A 13,624-nucleotide genomic window follows, 5' to 3' on the forward strand; every position below is an offset into this window, starting at 1 on the left:
TAATAAAGAGAAAACTACCAATTAAAAGACTAAGATTTTTTTTTTTTTTTTTGGTTTGCTAAAAACAATTAGATTGTTAAATGATGGACTTGCTATCATTGTACACACTCTAACTGGTTATTTTATGCTGAAATAAATAGACAGTGGACAGGTAAAAACAAGTGAGAATTGTTTTGTAATTAACAGCTTTTTTCTGAGTTTAATTAGGAAACAGAATTGGCTCAAAATAAGTTTAAAGGGACGTCACATGATCAAAAATAAAACCTGAAACCATCAAGCCTGAATTGTACTGTATTGCGTTGTATTAAATCGTCACCGGTATTGGTGGGGTGGTGCTTGGCTCAGGGTCGCTCTCGCAGGGTGGCAGGACGAAGGCTCGGTCCAGCACGCTGTCCTTCTTCATGGAGGGGGAGAGGCTGGAAGAGGTGTCGAGGGAAGCAGACAGCAGGCTCTCCTCCTGAAACAAACACACACACACAAATCGGACACAAGGGCAGGAAGCTAGTCTTATCACAGCGTGGGAAAACAAATACTAAGCCTGTACATATAACTTCAAAATATACAGTGCTTCTGTGCTACATCATAAATTCAATTCATTTACAGATAGGCCAGTCTACTAACACTAACACTTCTCCTCTGTATAGGACAGATTGCAAAAACACACCAAAGCACTGCAAAGTATATGACCTGGATATAGACCATTTTTAGAAGTGTGTGGGGAGGGTGTTTGAGGGCTGAGTGTACCTGCAGATCTGGTGTGGGGAGGGTGTTTGAGGGCTGAGTGTACCTGCAGATCTGGTGTGGGGAGGGTGTTTGAGGACTGCACCCTGATAGAGCTGCTCTTCTTACTATCCGTCACGTCCAAAGCCAGCGACTTCCGCACCTTCTTCATTGGGGGACGATGCTGATGCGAGAAACCAGAAGGGTTACTATACAGGTTATCATTATCATTGTTAAATATTAATTTTGGTTCTCATGAAAGGTACTGGAATTGCAGCACTCCAGACAGACACAAATCCTCACTGTTAATTTATCCAGAGCCGTGCCTCACAAGCACATGAGTCGATTTCATTTTTGATCTCTCTTAAAACTGTCCTATAAAAGTGACCAATACCAATTGTTCAGTGTTGTGTGGAGTGAAGTGCCACACTCTGCAAAGCAACAACAGTGGCACAGACTGCATCAACAGCTTCTGTTGTCTGATCATGCCAAAGTGAATATAAAACATAACATTTTGTTTCTTAGATTTCTATTGGTTAGTTCATCCATTACTTGGAAACAAACAATCAGAATATGCATCGTTTTGGCAAGAATTGTTCTAGCATTAGTTGTCTAAACAGTATTTCTAGTGCTACGAAGATTCTTTCTAGTGCTGGTTAGTTCATGTGGGCAGATGATGCAGCATGCCCCCCACTCACCCCTTGTTTGCGTTTCTGCTCTTGTGGGCTCTCGTCATCAATCAGGAGCTCAATGCCAGCCTCACTCCGCAGGACCTCCTTCAGGTCCTCCAGGTTGGGGGTTGGGGGCTGACAGACAAACAAAGGCAGCGAAAGAATAAACGTCGATCCAGAAAGGAAAAGGCACACCAGCAAATTACAGAACGTATACATAAAGCAAAACTGATTTTCGTTACAGTATGAAAAAGTTTACCTTGTTATTGCATTTGGGTTTTAAATGCCCTACTGAAGTACCAGTACTAGTTCTCTCATAAGGGGATTCATGTAAACCATTTCATTGTTATCATTACTACACTTTAATGAAACCACCCTTCCAACAAAGTATATAAATACCAGACATTTAATGTCCCTAGATCTTTTTGGTGACATGAAGAGGTACACAATTGGCATCTTACCATTGAGCGAAGGTGTCCGAACTTCTCCATGGCGTTTTTGAAAGGCGTGGGGGTCAGGGGTGTGTTGTCCAGATCAGACTTGTGATTGGGAGTGATGAACCTGCAAAACACAAACAATGCAAAATAAATTCGATCTTGATGCAACTTTTAGCTGGTTGGCCACCCACTAGGGACAGCGCTCCAATCGGCTTGACCAGATCAATACCTTTACTTGCACAGAACTCGGAGGGGGAAGTGCCTCCTTATTCTGCGTGTGCGCATTGGAGGTTTACTCACACAGAGTTCTCTTTCTGCGTCAGCGGGGTCTTGTCACGTTGCAGTGGGGTGGTCACGACCGCCTTTTGGCTGCAGACAGGGGTGGAGGTGAGGGAAGGGTTCTCCAGGTCCAGGGTGTCCTGCTTGGTCCACATGTTTAGAAACTACAGACAAACAGAGTCTGATCAATGGACAAAGCAGCAGAATTCATGGGAGAGTTCCGCAGGATTGTTAGTGGTCTCCAATGACCAGGGAGTTACCTGCGAGGGGGAGAAGGGAAGAGTCTTGACAGGTGTGCTCTTGGGGGTCATTGTGTTGACCGAGTCGCCGAGGTCCCCGATGCCAGGGGACTGGGTGATGCAGCGGCGCCGATGCCTGGCAAGGATGGTGGGAGGTGTGCTGGCCATGGCCGAGCGTGGGGAGATAGGAATCAGCTCTCCCCGGTTCCCTCGGCTCAGCTCATGCAGCGCGTTCCCCTCCAGGCGGAACTGACTGCGCACATCAGCGGGGGCTGGGCCCTCCTCCACCAGCTCCTCCGGGAGGTCAAAGGTTGACAGGTCACACCAACCCTCCAGATCCTGGAAGAACAGAACGTCATTATAAAGTATGCGCTACAGTAACCTCTTGTTCCCACCCAGATATTTTCCCTGTGCATTATGTTCTGAAGGCTCACAAACATAAAATTTTCCTTATCCTTGTAAAATACACCCAATATCACATTTCTAAATCATAGAAGTCATCTAAATTAGTTACACTTGTAATGCAAACTGTCCATAACATATGAAGGGCACAGTTTATACCTCCAGCTCTTAATGAAATATCTACCTGGCTTGCATTAAAAAATTAGTTTAACTCTAAGCTTGCTTCGTAGGTTATCCCCAGTGGTAAGCCTCAATGAATCATTGAACCGTACCAGCTAGTTTCAGTGTAAAAGTCCTCTATCCAGTGCCTCCTGTGTTCTCCCAAGCAGTGATAAACATGGGCTCAGCAGAGGCACTTCAAGCTGGCTAAGAATGTACTGCATTACATTCTTCATGTAGAGAAGACATGCAGCCTGCAAAGCAAAGTGGAAATGTCTTTGCTTAAAGCACAAAGTTCCACATTATGATGGTTTATCCACAATATAATCACCTGCTACACCCTGCTCTGTCCTTTAAAGCATCTGGAGATGCTTCAGTATGTAAAACTAATTCCTTTGATTATTAACTGAAGCAAGGAGTACAGGATCTGAACAAGTAATCATGAAGGAAGCTGGTCAAGAAAGGGTAAAGAATTAAGTTAATAAAATGTCTTGTGTGCTGTAGTACAGCGAGGCTCTTGCTCGTTTCAAAGAAGACACTCCAGATTTGCCGGGGGGGATTAAATTCTTGTGATGTCGTGTTTATTTCTACTTACCTACTTAACTATCCCATTAGATGTTTCACTGTTAGCTGTTGCCAATTAAAACACAAGCCAACACATTGTGAAAAGTCCTGAACCATGACAATCAACCAAGTGAACAGCTCAGAACTGTGTCTGAGGTACAGACAGAACGATTCCTGAGCATTCCTTGAAGTGTGGGGTGTCTTTTGATAGAACTACTTCAAGTCTGCCTGGAGAAGCAACAGGCCTTTGCCCCCCCCCCCCCCCCCCCCATTGTGTAACTGTGCACCCTGGCATTTTATTTTCTTATTTCCCTTTTACCACGGGGGGACCAATGGTGTGTCGAACTCATTGGAACCGCAGAATATGATGTTTTGAGGTCAGAAGGCCCCCCCCTCCGCCCCAACATTTATTAAAATACGTTAATTTTAATAATTTTGTTCTTTAAAGTAAATAACTCGAGTTATAGGTTTTATTCTTTTTGTTCATAGTTAAAGCATTGTGAAAGGGGCTAATGACAAGGCAAGAACCCCTGTGGCAAAACCTGCCCCACGCACCACCAAATATGGGTATAAAATAAACACAGTGAGAGTTAGTTTAAAAACAGCAGCATTTTATTTATTTCCTTTACCACCAGATTACAACATGGCTGGGAGAAAATAAAATGCACTCATGTGACAAGCAGATATGATTGAAAAGGTCAGTGAATAAAAACCTTACTAGAGAACAACCCAAGTGCTCAGCAACCCTTACAGTCAGAGTTATATATATATATTATATATAGATATATGCACACAAGGAGGGACCACAAAATAAAAAAGGGACTCTGGTCTTGGCAAGCAGAGGGGCAGAATACTGCCTTCATCTACTGTTCAATTTGACACAACTTAGTCTTGGAAAGCTGCAAACGTTAGATCATAGAAAGATCACTTTATAGAGGACAGATTGCTCTATTTTCTCCAGCATGTTTCTGTCTAAACCTCATCATAATTCTGGGGGTGCAGGAAGTATCAAGCTCGGTTCTACACTTTGTGGAGAGCTTAGAAATACTGAGATGCCCAGCTTTTTAATTCTCTACTGTGAAGGCTTCCCCTGTGTGCATGGAGGTTAGTCTTCAGGGTGAAAGCAGCAAGACTTGAATACAGTAACAACATCATTAAGTTTCTGTATCTGATGCTTACTCATGCCATGTTAGGAACATCCTGAACTCATCATGTTACTGTTTCAAGGGCACCGGTGTGATGTCAAATTCACTTAAATGTTTGCTTTACGTTAACAGATCTAAAATCGAAGCGTCTTGACATTTATACCCAACAACTAATGGAAGTAACAGGAAACCGCAGCCAATCAGAAAGGCTCATGTATACTGTTTTATTTTAAAAATATAAAAAAGTATTTACTTCAATATGCATTTAACAGTATGGCTGCCATTCCAGAGTTAAACAGCACAGGCTTACAATGCTGAAAAAAACAGACAGCATCTTCCAGACTTATCGCTTGGAAGTGAAACAAATACTGCCTTCAAGTCCTACAAAGAATATCATTTACCAGTAATAGAGTTCATATAGTTAAATGTGCAAATCGAGATTACTGTACTCTAGTTAAGACGAAATTGCAATTTGCGTATTATCACCAAACTGCCTATTTACAAGCTTCTTTAACATACTTTCATGATTCAATTCATTACACAAAGTAAATCAGCATGATTAGAATAATCTATATTACCCGTGTTCATACTGCCCCAATACTGGCATTATCATACTTTGCCACCAGCTGCAGCATATTGGGTTCCCAAACAAGCCTCTATAGACAATATTTGCAAGCGATACAATGTGTTGCCTACTAGATCATTTTCTGTGTGTGTATATGCAACAGAAGTTTCATTCTAAAAGGAAAGTTAAATTCATGACATTGAAAATACAACGCTGTCTACAAACTATGGGCAAGCTTTGCAAAAGAAGCTTCGTTTTAAGAACAAAGGAACGTAGACGGCAGAGGAAACCATTTGGATCCACTTTACTGAAACCTGGGGTATTTGAGCAGCTTTGACATCACAACACCCTTCCATTGCCAGAAGAAGCTTGACCAGCGGGAGCAACAAATACTATACATTGTATCAAAAATACTGTTCTTCACAGCAAAGGAAGCAAACATTCACGGCTAAATGTTTATTTTTTAAGCAGGAATAGCTATAACACATGGAGTAATGTATTGTTAATTTCCTAATTGTGCATCCAACTTTACTATAAACCACGGTCACAAACAACTAGAGGATTAATGTTTCCTGTAAGGACAGTCCCTGTATTACTGTTCTCTTGATTTGTGTTAAACAGAAGAATACATCTCCGTTTGTATTCAGTTTTCAATACTTTTCAAATAATGGCCAAGTGTATAATAGTCTTGCATATGCATTAGTGGGACTCAAAGTCATCCCATTCAGGCAATCAAAACCACCGATTCACATACATCTTGAAAAAGAAGCGTCTTCTTGTGAATAGAAAACAACTAAACCAAAACCTGTCAGGCACATACCATTTCCAAGGCATGAGCAAAATTCATATGCTTGAAATTACTAAAAACAGAGGATGTGCTGTTACTTCAACAAAAGAGGGTTAGTAGTAATTTAACATGTAGTTGACCCTGTATCTTTTAGTTTGAGGTTCATAACTAAGTGCTCAATCCTATACCATAAAAAGACAGGGTCACCGGTACATATTAACTTATAAAACAGAATAGCTAAATATTTAAGCGCAGCAGTAGACATTTCTCAATAATGGGGGGGGGGGTGGAGGATGGTTCTTCACTCGGGCTACTTGTAGTCTCCAGCCTTAACAGTCTGCCTAAAAAGAAGGAGCCTCTCAGTAGTGTGGGGTGGCAGTTTGCTCCTTCTCGCCCGCACAATACACCCGGCAATTGGAAAGAGGCGCTCAAAGCCTCCTGAGGTGGCAGGCACAGACAGAAGCTTCCTGGCGATGCTCTGGAGCTGTGGGAACCGAGTAGCTTCCTTCCAGTAGGCCTGCGCTGAGGCATCTCCGTCCAGCAGGCCCTCCGTTAAATACATGTCCACCTCAGACAGCTTGACCGACTTGGTGGCAGGCTGGAAGAAGCTGAAGATCTTCTTGCGCTTGAGGTTGCTGGTAGAAGTGTTGGACGTATCTGGGTCTTCCATGGCCTCCTCCTGGCTGTCTTCTTGCTTCAGCCCCCCTTCCTCCGTGGACCCCCTGAAGCCCAGGTCTCCCATAGCAGACTCCACCACCGACCTGGCCTGGAACTTGGAGGGTGCAGCCAAGAAGGCGTGGTCTGCTTCCCGTTTGGTCTCCTCAAAGGGCTGCAACTTGATCCGTGGGTCCAGGACAGTGGCCAGGATCAGGTCCCTTTGCAGGATGAACGGCTGGAACTTGGCATGCAAGCCAGTGCGCAAGGCCTTGCAGAAATGAGAGTAGTTGGTGGATCTGGTCTCCAGTGTCTTATCCAGCCCAATGAGGGAAGGGAAAATGAGGGAGAACGTGACGCCCTCAGCCTGCAGCACCTGGGTGGCTTCCTCAAAGGGCTCCAGCAGGCCAATGATGTCTAGGACTTGCTCTCTCTTGGCCCGGACCGGCGGTGGCGAGCTGGAGGAGTCTTTTGCCTCAATGCGAGCCTGGGCCAGCAAGGTCATTACCGCCCCCCACACAGACTCCATTGCCATCTTGCGAATGGACATGAAGGTGGAGTTCCAGCGGTGGTTGTGGCCGTGAGGCGAGACAAGGGTGACGCCGCACTCCTTGGTCAGCACCTCTGTCCAGTAGGCACTTCGGCGGAAGAAGGCCACCACGTTGTGGATCTGGGACAGAACGCTCTCCACCACCCGCGAGGTCTTCAGGGCCTCCTTGATGACCAGCTGCAGGGAGTGCGCAATGCAGCCCACTCGCGTCCCAAACTGGATGTCTGCAAACTCCTCGTCTTCCGTGGGGAAGAAGTCAGCCAGGAAGCTCAAGACCTCCTCCTCATCCACGTCTTTATTCTGAGTTGAGGTTGCCATGCGGTAGTCGCAGAACAAGTCGTAGGTAGCAATGGTGCTTTTGGCCTCTCCGGTAACCACATAGCCCACGTTGTGAGGGAACAGGCCATAGCTCAGCAGCACTGCCTCCAGCTCCCTCGCCAGCGCTGCAGTGGTGTTTTTCCGGCTGATGTGGCGGAAAGCCACGGTGGGCCGACGGATATTCCACTCGTCGTCAAAGTAGTGGAGCTGCACGCCAATCATGTGGTCACCGTGGCGGCTGGACCACAGGTCCAGCGTGGTGTGGATGATGCCGTCAGCTCCTCCAGTGACGATGCAGCTCTTTAGGTCCTTGATCAAGTTGGGTTTGATGCCCTTCTCCACCTCATCATACAGCTTGAGCCCGACAGTGCGCTGCGACAGGCGGGGGTAGCGAGGCTCCACCACCGTCATGAAGTTACGGAAGCCGGCCCCTTCCACAAAACTGAGCGGCAGCATGTCCTCTGCGATCATACGCAAGATGGCCTCCGTAATGGACTTCTGCCTGGACTGGTGGCTGGTGCCCAAGGGGACGATCACTTCATGGGCTTTCGGAGGAGGGGAATGGGGTGGGGGAGTAACAGACTTCCTTGCGTTCTCCTGGTGCTCCTTTTTGATTTTTATTTTCAGTTTTTGTTCCACTAAAACTCTTGTGTGCCTCGTCTATAAGGAAAGAAAACATGAAAAAAAAAAAGTCTTATTCTATTGAGAACATTGTCAGCAATGGTTATCGTTCAATAAAAGATTATCACAACAAAGCAACAAACACTGCTGCTAGTCCAATTTAAGTAGACTGTAGACACGAGATAAGCTGGATGGGAGGAACATATTTTTTTAAAATAAATGGCTCAAACAAAACTTCAGCAGCTCCTGAAGCAATTCAAATTGTGCTGGTAAGCAGCAGGGCAGTCCCACAACCCTTGAATAGACAGGGCTGGCTATGAATATTGAACTACCTTTCATTCCTCAAGTTAACACCAAAATACATCATACGCAAAACGTTGCAATCCAAAGTACTAACAAATATACATTACTCTATATTGCATGTCTATTTCTCTTACATCATTCAAAAATGCAAATGCATCAAACAAATTGATTCTGCTTCACCAATGTTCAGCTCTATCTAACGATGCGTCTTGCTTAAAAAACAAAACTACAGTTTTAAACACATCTTCACAACGGCAGCTGTTTGCAGGTTCTCCAGTCAGTAATAAAACATGCTTGGGGCAGGTCTAACCTTGATGTGCCGATGGAAGTTGGAGGTGATGCCTGCTTTCGAGTGGACTTGGAAACGGCAGAGCTTGCAAGCCATTGTGATTGTGCCGCCTTCGTGATGTTTCAAGTCTTTAAAAAAGGGTTTCAGCGAATCCGGAAGCTTCAGATCTTTCTCAGCGCTCCCATTATTTGCATCCAGTTTGGGGCGAGGAGAAGACTGTAATTTAAGTGATTACAAGTTGCAAGACAGAGTATTGAAACCATCCCCACCAGCACCCCCATCGCCACAGCGATGAGGGTGTGGTGCATTGTAAAAATAGAAAAAAGGAACTCGCTCACCCACACACACAAAGACACAAACAAGTAGTTGTACACGCAAAACAGCTGCAGCAGTTGCCTACTTTTTGTCGTAAGTGTTTAGTTTTATTCACGCTTGAGAACAATGTAAGGATTCAACCCTCTGGTTCAAACCAGAAAGTTACAGCAGTCGCCAATTAGCGAATATGGTGTTCCTGGGCAAGCTTGGCTCTTGTTGGTAAAGACACGCAGAAAGCAATCTAACAGGGTGTTTTAAAGGGATGACTGCCTGTGCACATTTTCTTTTGTGCCTCCATTAGTCCCTTAGAAGAAAAAAATCCTTTAATTGAGATTCACCCACTGGATCTTTTTAAGATGAGCACCTATCTGTTGTATAAATTCAAAATTGCTCTATTACTAAGACAGCACTACATTCAATCAGAAAAGTCTGCCCTTTAAAATAAAAACAAACTCTCATATGCCCAGACTCTCCCAGTCACTCGTTAATGGATTTATAGACATGAATGGCTGGTTTTGCAGATCTTCAATAGTGCTAATCCTGGATAACCTTAAATCCCATTAGGTAATCCAAGACTAGTGTTGATCTGGGTCTTTGAAACCAGATGTTTCACCATTTTACGGCAACGGTCGATTGTGTTCGCATTCCCTCATCCACACCCAGACACACTCTCTCTTGCAAAATAAAATATTTCTATGCAATGCAGTTTCACCACCACTCCCCTCCCAGAGACTCCCCTGGAACCCACCCTGCCCTGCTCAGTGTGGCCTGCAGTGAGACTCACCCCCTCAATGAGCTCCAGCGCCTCTTTGAAGGCGGGGCCGGGTGTGGGAGACAGGAAGCCGGAACTGTCCACAACCCAGCGACTGGGGCAGGGGTCCCCCGAAGCATCGGGCTCTGACTTAGGGGTCAGCAGTCCGGCAGTCTGGGGCGGGGGTGTCTTGGGTATTACCCCCTGTTCGGCTGCACCTTTCTTATTAGAAGTAGAGGCCGGGGCTTCCCACTCATCAGGGGAGTCATCCTACAGTCACACACACATACACACACACACAGACAAGTTAAGATGTCTGAGAGATAGAGCTGCAGTAATGTGTGTTTGGAGTGCAGGGAAAAGGGGGCAGAACTACCAGAAAGACAACATTATGAGAGGTAATATACATGTCTATCTACATAAAACCCTTGCAAAATCCTAAGGTACCTATGTAAAAAAAAATAATAATAAAATGCATGTATAAAAAGTTCAGATTTTGCAAACCAAGAATGAGAAAGTAAACAAATATATACTTGAGATGCAAGACTGTGGATAGAAGTGCAGTGCGCAGAGATGAAGAGGTTTATAGGATTAAAACACAGCAGATTCCTTGCTCACCTGGTTTGCATCGCGATTATCCTGATCTGGTTCCAGCTTCACATCACAATGATTCGCCATCTGAAAGTGAAAGCATGGGCTTGGTTACTGACCTTTTGTGTATGCTCCTTTTTGTGCCTGTACTTTTCTGTTTTTTCTCTAAAAATGTTTCATACATGTCCTTGTTGTGTGAGATTTAATTACTTTAAATTTAAAAGTAAGGTGATGTGGAAGTAAATAAGGCAATTACTTCATAGAGTAATTTTAAAAGGTCCTTTATTATTTCACACACACACACACACGCAGTTACATACACAGATGCTATACTGCGAATAACGATATCCCTAACGGGACACAACCCAACAAGGTTACATACAAAGATTATATTAATCACAGATCAATACAATCCATGAGACGCAACTGAACTAATTCTTACCCTTCCAAGCGGATCGGAGAGCCCTTCGACCCTGGTAAGAGAAAGCAGCTGTCTCCAAGAAATTACCGAACAGGACTGCGTGCTAATCCTCACGACTGACTCTCATCAGAGCAGAGGAGAACCCCGTCCTTTATAACTTACCAAGTTAGGCTTTTGCATGCGAGAGAGTAATTGGCCAGATCACTCCCTCGAGGCTCGGCCCTCTGAATAAACCATTCCTTTCCCTAGAACATTCTAACCAAAAACAAGTTATATAAACGTGACAAAAAACAAGTTATATAAGATACGGGTTATTATAGGGCAAGGGCAAAGATGAACTCGAACGCATTTCTAGAACTTTCTAAAACACACTTTTTTTTATTACAGTCCTCAACACACTTTTTGTATATATTTGTTATCTTCTGGCTAGGCAGTGACTGGGAATTGAATAACATTCCTAAACGAAAGACCATGCCATACAATGAGCTGAAACAAAGCATGGGTGAACGCTACTGTCATTATGCATTCACACAATAGTCACCTTGTCATCCCCGTGAAATGTAGTGACCTCCCCTTCCTCTAATTGGGCCAGCTGGCTGAGAGGCACATCGTCCTCACTCGAGTAGACGCCCATCTCCACCTTGCGCTTGATTGTCGAGTTCCAGTGGTTCTTAACTGCATTGTCTGTCCTGTTGAAGCAGGGCACAAAGACAAGGTTTCAGAATTCCTTTCACAAAACTCAAGGGTAAAGAAATTCAAACACACTTTTAAAATGTCAAGATTCCAGGCATACTGCATCCTGAATCTGACTTGCGATTAAAAAATAAATTAATTAATTGAATTTCACACGTGGTAGATTAATTAAATCTAAACATATATACACATATATACATATATCTTTAAAAAATAAAACATTTAAAAGCCATTGGCCAATCAATCCAGCTCCAGAATAAGCCAGTGCAAACAAATTTGTTTAAAACAAACTTGAGCTGGATTAAACAGCTACGACGCTTAGCACAGAGGTAGCCAAATTGCCACCAAGCCAAGTGTCTTGATAATGTGTTCCCTCGGAGAGTGCAACGAGGTTCACCTTCCCGGCAGCAGCTTAGAGATCTCTGCCCAGCGGTTGCCCAGCACGCGGTGTGCCTGGTAGATGATGCGGTCCTCTTCGGCAGTCCAGGAGGACTTCTTCACCTCAGGGTTCAGGTGGTTGTGCCAACGCTCCCGGCACTGCTTGCCAAGACGGCCCTTCAGATGCTTGGCGATCGTCGCCCACTGCTTGGTTCCATAGCAATTCACCAGCTCTATCACCTGAAGTGATAACAAGAAAGAAAAATAAATGTCATTTGTGGATTCGAAAATTTGGACAGCCTGAAAACTGGGTCGGGATTTATAATTTAACTGAATAAATTCGCACTAAAGACTTAGAACCTCTAACTGAGCTGGATATAAATCAATCTGTTCCCAATAGGCAAAGCTTAAATCAGTGATTGAGAAATCCCAGAGCCTCCACTCTCCCCTCCTTTCCCCAGACTTACCTGCTCATCCTCCTCCTTGGTCCAGGGCCCCTTGATCAGGTCAGGATTGAGCACTTTCAGCCACCTGTGCTGACACTGTTGCTCTGTTCGGTTCTGAACAATATAGCGCTATGTTAGAATCCATTAAATGACATTCTTAAACGTTGGCATACTTACAACCACACCTTCAGGAACATCGTGAGAAGCCTGTAAGTAAACTACTTTTTTTATTGAATACAATACGTATTAAGTAATAAACATCCCAGTTGTAAATATAAAATGAGACCACTCAGTATCAAGAAAAAGCAGAACACCACGTCTTACACCTGCTGTATGTAAATAAAGGTTTGGCAGAAAACAGGAACCTCCAAATATCCCCCCCATTCTGCTCCTCTCAATGGTGCTACAGAATGTCCAAACTAGGTTTCAACACAACTGGACAGATATATCTAGATATTTGCAAGAGCAATGCATACAGATGGGTGGGCTCTATCCTGGTGAAAAAGGATATGCACCCCAGGCTAGGGAATGCCAGTTCATCTCGATTCCTTGTTTTCAGTTTGGTTGCAGAGCCTTACCGTCAAAAAGCTGGCGATCCTCATCCAGTCTCCTTGTCCCACAGGTCTGAACCAAACCTCTAGACCTCTCATCCTGGAAGAAGACAGAAAAAAAAAAAAAAAAAACTCTGGCAATTAGACTTGTGCAATTTTAGCAGATGTCTTAAAACAAGCTGCTTTTACTGACATATACTACTGGAAGACACTAGGGATGGGCGTGTGTAATCGTTCATACGGATACTCCATTCAAGGGGCACGTTGATTTAAAGTAGTCGTTTAGTAAATTAAGTCTATTTGATTTTTAAAATATACAGAAATGCCCATCCCTAGTAGAGACACACACACACACACCTCCTCCTGTGTCCATTTCACTTTGACCTTGCCGCTGTCTGGGACGTCCGAGTCCGTGTCCTGGTACTGAGTCTCCTCGCCCTCCTCACTGCAACAACATCAAAAGAGGGGGTCAGGACACATCTCAGAGGGGTGATAAGAACCCCAGTCCCAGGCGCTTGACCTTGTCATCTCATGCAGTAAAAGCCACTGCCTACAGTTAGTTTCCTAAAACTTAGTTTCAATCTGATGCAAGTGCAGAAGGATTGCATCTTTACCATTCTTTAGGGAAACAGCAAGGACGAATCGTTTGACGCCCTCTTTTAAACCGCACTGCTCTCTTGTGCATTCTCCATAAGCCTTTCTGGAAGAACAGCAAACAATGCCTATCACCTACTGTCGAGGCCTTTTTGCCAGTCTTAAGGCAATCTGGGGCTAC

This window comes from Polyodon spathula, chromosome 8 (assembly GCF_017654505.1).
Source record: "Polyodon spathula isolate WHYD16114869_AA chromosome 8, ASM1765450v1, whole genome shotgun sequence".
NCBI classification, from domain to species: domain Eukaryota; kingdom Metazoa; phylum Chordata; class Actinopteri; order Acipenseriformes; family Polyodontidae; genus Polyodon; species Polyodon spathula.